The following is a 6,000-nucleotide window of genomic DNA, read 5'->3' as shown; positions in this document are numbered from 1 at the left end:
GATATTCTCCTGGTTCTGCTCATTTCACTCAGCATCAGTTCATATAAGTCTTTCCAGGTTTTTCTGAAGTCTGCCTGTTTGTCTTATAGCACAATAATATTCCATTACATTCATATACCACAGCTTGTTCAGCCATTCCCCAGTTGATGGGTATCACCTCAATTTCCAGTTGTTGGCCACCAGGCAGCTAGGTGGTGCAGTGGATAGAGCACCAGTGCAGGAGTCAGGAGGACCTGAGTTCATATCACCTCAGATACTTGACACTCACTAGCTGTGTGACCTTGGGCAAGTCACTTAACCCCAATTGCCTCACCCTGGGTCATCTCCAGTAATCCTGATGAATATCTAGTCACTGGATTCATATGGCTCTGGAGGAGAAGTGAGGCTGGTGACCTGCACAGGCCTCCCTCACTCAAAACAAAGTTAAGTGCAAGTCATGTCATTATTTCTCTGATGGCATGGTCTTCTTCAGCAATGAATGATAAACACACCTTAGTTCTTGGCCACCACAAAGAGAGATGCTATAAATATTTTTGTAAATGTGGGACCTTTTCCCATTTTTGTGATCTCTTTGGGATACAACCCTAGAAGTGATATTGCTGGGTCAAAGAGTATGCACATTTTTATCCCTTTGGGTATAGTTCCATATTGCTCTCCAGAATGGTTGGATCAGATCATAGCTCCAACAGTAAATTAGTGTTCCGACTATCCCACATCTTCTCCAACATTTATCATCTTCCTGTTTTGTCATGTTAGCCAATCTGATAGGTGTGATGTGGTACCTCAGAGTTGTTTTGATTTGCATCTCTCTAATCAATATGATTTAGAGAATTTTTTCATATGACTATAGATAGCTTTAATTTTTTCCTCTGAAAACTGCCTGTTCATATCCTTTGATCAATTGGGGAATGACTTGTATTCTTGTACATTTGACTCAGTTCTCTATGTATTTTTGGAAACAAGGCCTTTATCACAGTCACCTGTTGCAAAAATTCTTTCCTAGTTTTCTGCTTCCCTCCTAATCTTGGTTGCATTGAGTTTGTCTGTGCAAAAACTTTTCAATTTAATGTAATCAAAATGATCTATTTTGCACTTCATATGTATGGTCATAAATTTCTCCATTCTCCATAAACCTGACAAATACAATATCCCTTGTTCCCCTAATGAGTTTATAGTATCTGCCTTTACACCTAGATCATGTGCCCACTTGAACTCCACTCTTGTGTATGATGTTAGGTATTGGTCAGTGCCCAGTTTCCACCACACTGTCATCCAGTTTTCCCAGCAGTTTTTGTCAAACAGTGAGTTCTTATCCCAGAAGCTGGGGTCCTTGGGTTTATCAAACAGTAGATTGCTATATTCATTGACTGCTGTGTCTTGAGTACCTAACCTATTCCACTGATCTACCCTTCTATTTCCTAGCCAGTATCAAGTGGCTTTGATGATTGCTGCTTTATAATACAATTTGAGATCTGGTAGGGCTAGGCCACTTTCCCTACCATTTCTTTTCATTAATTCCCTTGATATTCTGAACCTTTTGTTCTTCCAGATGAATTTTGATATGATTTTTTTCTAGTTCTAGAAAATAATTTTCTGGTAGTTTGGTTGGTATGGCACTGAATAAGTAATAGGTAGAACTGTCATTTTTATTATATTAGCTCGACCCACCCACAAGCAACTGATGTTTTTTCAATTACTTAGATTTGACTTTATTTGTGTGAAAAGTGGTTTGTAATTATGATCATATAGTCCCTGCATTTGCTTTGGCAGGTAGACTCCCAAATATTTTATAGTGTCTACCAAGGAGATGGGATTTTAGCTGAGACTTGAAGGAAGCCAGGAGATAGAGATGAGGAGGAAGAGAATTCCAGGTAGAAAGAACAGCTGGTGGAAATGCACAATCAGGATATTAAATGTTGGGTGCAGAAGGAAGCAGGAAAACCAAGGGAACTACACAGTGTTTAAGGAAGTAACTGAGGATTTTACTCAGCAGGAGATTACAGACATATTAAGTCAATTCACCCAATAAAATGGGAGAATCATTAGTATCATGGATGGTGAGAATCAGTCCTTTCAGGGCTGGAGGAATATGATAGATAACATAGATTGTTTAAAATTCATAGATATTAGTCAGAATTCCTTTATACAACAAAGTTTTAGGGATTACCATAATGTACAAGGTAACAATAATGCAGGGGGAGGGGAATAAGGTGTAATTATATTGAAAACATAGGAACAGGACAGGTCATAAAGGACTTTAAAAACCAAACAAGATTTTATCTTTGATCCTGGAGGCAACAGGGAGCCACTGAAGCTGATTGAATAGGAGGGTGATGTGATCAGACCTGAGTTTTGGGAATATCATTTGGTAGCTTTGATAGAGTGGAGGATGGACCAGAATAATGAGGGGCCTGAGGCAAGCAGACCCACCAGGGGGCTATGGCAATAATCTAGGCATAATGAGGACCTGCATCAGAGTGATGGCGGTGTCAGAGGAGAAAAGGGTAATATGCAAAAGATACTGCCAAAGTAGAATCAATAGGATGTGGCAACAGATTGGACATGATGGGTGTAACTGGGAAGAGTGTAGTGCCTTTGACTATAATAGGAAAGTTAGGAACAAGGGAGAGTTTTGGGGGAAAGATACAAAGTTCAGATTTGGACATGTTTAAGATGTCTAGGGTACTATCAGTTTGAGATCTTCAATAGGCAGATGTTGGAGGTAGGAGACAGGTTAGGGCTGGATAAATAGTTCTGGGAATCATCTGCATAGAGATAATAATTGAATTCATGGGAGCTGATGAGTTTACCAAGCAAAATTGTGTAGTGGGAGAAAAGAAAATAGCCTAAGATATGTCCCTTAGGGGCCTTTCATGGTTAGTTTGTTCTTTGTTCTTCAAGAGGACCAATGACATTAGGAGGGTGATGTCTTGACTTGCAAGTGAAATGGACTTAAGTGAGGCAGGGCTGTGCAAAGTCACCAGCCTCACTATCTCCTCCCAAGCCATCTGGGGCCAGTGGCAAGATATCTATCTGGATGACTGGCTTTTTTAAGCTAAGATCTTTCCCAGGTCTCAGTTTGTCTGAGGCAATACCCATTCAGATATTAAGGCTAGGTTAGAAATGAGGCAAAAAATGGCTTCTTTTACCTACTAGTTATGGGAGGGGAAGACTCTCAGGGTTTCTGGCCAGAACAGAAACAATTACTGTTTACACTCACACTGAGCAAACAAAAACCAAACAATGACAAATTGAGTTTGGGTTGGGCCCATTATCGGTCAATTATTGGCCAGTTGGCCATTATTGGTCAATCAGTGAGATCCAGAGTGATTTGGATGTACGGTTTAAGTCAAGTAGCTCCATTTGAATCCCAATGGGCTTTATCAGAGTTTGATTTTTCAAGACTCTATTTCAAGAAATTTATATTCCTTGGGAAGAACAACCACATATAAGTGTATGATTCCCCCTGGGAAGGAAGGGAGGAAGGAAAGAAGGGAGGAAAAGAGGAAGAGAAAGAAGGAAAGAAGGAAGGACCAAGCAGCATTATCCAACTGGAACCAGCCAGTTGCAGTTGGGTCCCCAGTGGGGCAGCTACACCATGGTTAGCAAGTGTGACCTGAATGAAGATCCAGCAAATGAGACTGAAAAATAGTGAGCTGACAAGAAGGAGAACCAGGACAATTGAGCAAGAATTAAAAAAGAAGAGAAAAAAGGGTATCAAAAAGGAGAGGATAATCAACAGTGTTAAAGGCTGCAGATCTTGAAGGATGAAAATTGAGAAAAGACCCTTACATTTGATTAAAGAGAGTATTTTCAATAGAATGATAGAAGCTAGACTGCAGAATTAAGAAAAAAGTGAGAGGAAAGGAAGGCCATCGTAGATGGCCTTCTCAAGAAGTTTAGCCATGAAAGGTAGGAGAGATATAGGATAGATAGTAAGGATGGATGGATCAAGTGAGGTCTTAGTGAGCATAGAAAATACATAGGCATGTTGGTGGTGTGACGTATAAAAAGTTTGAGACACGTAGTTTCTGGATAATTAATAATTTTATTAATCACGCTAACATATAATTAATAAAAGGGGTCAGTGACATTCTCAAATGCCAAAGACCTCTCATGGAACCTACTTAATGCTTATATTCTCTTGGAAGTGTGGATGTCCCTGAGGGTGGCAATCAACTCTGATTGGTTAACAAGTAATGAGAAAATGAATATTATAATGAGATGGGGGTTTATTCTAATGAGGGTCTGGGAGGGGGTAATGCTGATCACTCAATTTTACTCAAAGAGAGACTTATCTCTTATCCAGATTACCCCTGCCTAGGCAATCTAGATAAAAGGGGATCCATCTCCCCTCAGATCTGGCTGAGTAGGACAGACTTCACCTAAAATTGTAGGATTCTTTAGTTGAGTGGAGCAAGAAACTCCCACCCAGGATGAAAAGGTGTGTACCTTGGGGATTTTGGCAATCATATCCATCAACAATGTCTTCTAGATACTGATTTGGCCTAGTAGAGAATGTGAATCTAGGAAGGGAAAAAAAAAACTGGATCTCCCCAATAATTGGTTATTTGATAATCATTTTTCTCACTAGGCAGCAAGGAAGCAGCCACTAGATAGGGAGAGACTGAAGATAAATGAGAGAGTGGGGATGATAGAGGGGCATTGTATTGGAGAAGACAAAATAGAATAGGATCTCTTATGCTTGTAGAAAGGTTTGCATTGGCAAGGAAAAGGGCTACCTCTTCATTTGATATAAAAGGAGAAGATGGCTGGAGAAGGAATTTGAGTGGTGTGAAATTAGAAGAGGGATCGGTGAATGGCCTTGTCACTTTTAGTGAAATATGACGGGTCATATGGAAATTCTATCTGCCCCATTCCTTACAGCTCTTTCATATTCCAGCTATGTGGCCTGTTGTGCAGCATCAAGACCTTTATCTCCTGTGGGTATATCTTTTTACCTAATTAAAGAGGAAGTTAAATTGTATATGTCTGTAATAGTGAGCAGAGCTATCTGTAAGCTAGACCAAACTGCATTCCTTAGGCACCAGGGCCTCGTAGTTGGGGGACCATTGGGCTAGCAGAGAAGGCTGGGTGTTAGGGCTTGGACTGAAGGCCTCAGTCCTGCAGAATCACAACCTGCTTGTGAAGAGCAGTAACACCCCAAACATCTGGGCAATGGTATGATTTCCATTTAACAACTGAGGTGTTTTGTACCCTATCCACCTTGTTAGAAGAACTGTCTTGTATCACCCAACTCATAAAAGACAGCTCTGGGTGATGGTATGACCTATAGTCATTGGTGACCAGGAGCAAAAAACAACTTTTTTGAAAGTGATAGGAGTGGCTGTTTCAGGAAACTTCTAACTCCAGAAACCTAGTGGTCATTGGGTTTGACCACCCCCAGGTGTCTTCTGAAGGCTCTGTTCAGTCTGAGCTTTATGGACAGAGACCTCTAAAACCATGGACCCCATGTGATAACGGATCAGGAAAAGAGATTGCTAGATGGCCCACTTTACGTCTTTCAGGATTGTAGCCTGTTATAGGCCCCACTCCAGAGACAGACTTGTGGGTAATCAGTAAATGGGGGCCATCAGGCTACCCAAGTAAGAAATGTGAGTTCTCCAAAACCCAGAGTCCAAAATAAGCCTCTGGGCTTCCTTTTTTAAAATGTGAGGAAGGAAGTGTCAATAGCCCATTCTGTACTATGATCAGAATTATTTGTATTCTCCCTATTCACTCTTTCCCTAAAACTTAACTGAGCAGAATAGATCTTGCATGATTGTAACGTTCAGTTTCCTACCCTTTGTCCCTCACATGCACCACCATTCAATTGTGGATCATTGTCACAGAAGATGGGTGTCTTCTGGCCCGTCAACATTATGTCATCAGTTGAGTGGTCTACAATGCACTCAGGAAGGGAAGCATCTTTTAGATTTATGCCCATCTTATTGTGGCAGGATGATGGAGCATAAGTAGCCCTGGGGAAGGACAGTGAAA

This window comes from Notamacropus eugenii, chromosome 5, assembly GCF_028372415.1.
Source record: "Notamacropus eugenii isolate mMacEug1 chromosome 5, mMacEug1.pri_v2, whole genome shotgun sequence".
NCBI lineage: Eukaryota > Metazoa > Chordata > Mammalia > Diprotodontia > Macropodidae > Notamacropus > Notamacropus eugenii.
The sequence above is the reverse complement of the archived record's forward strand: the minus strand, read 5'-3'. Positions refer to the sequence as shown.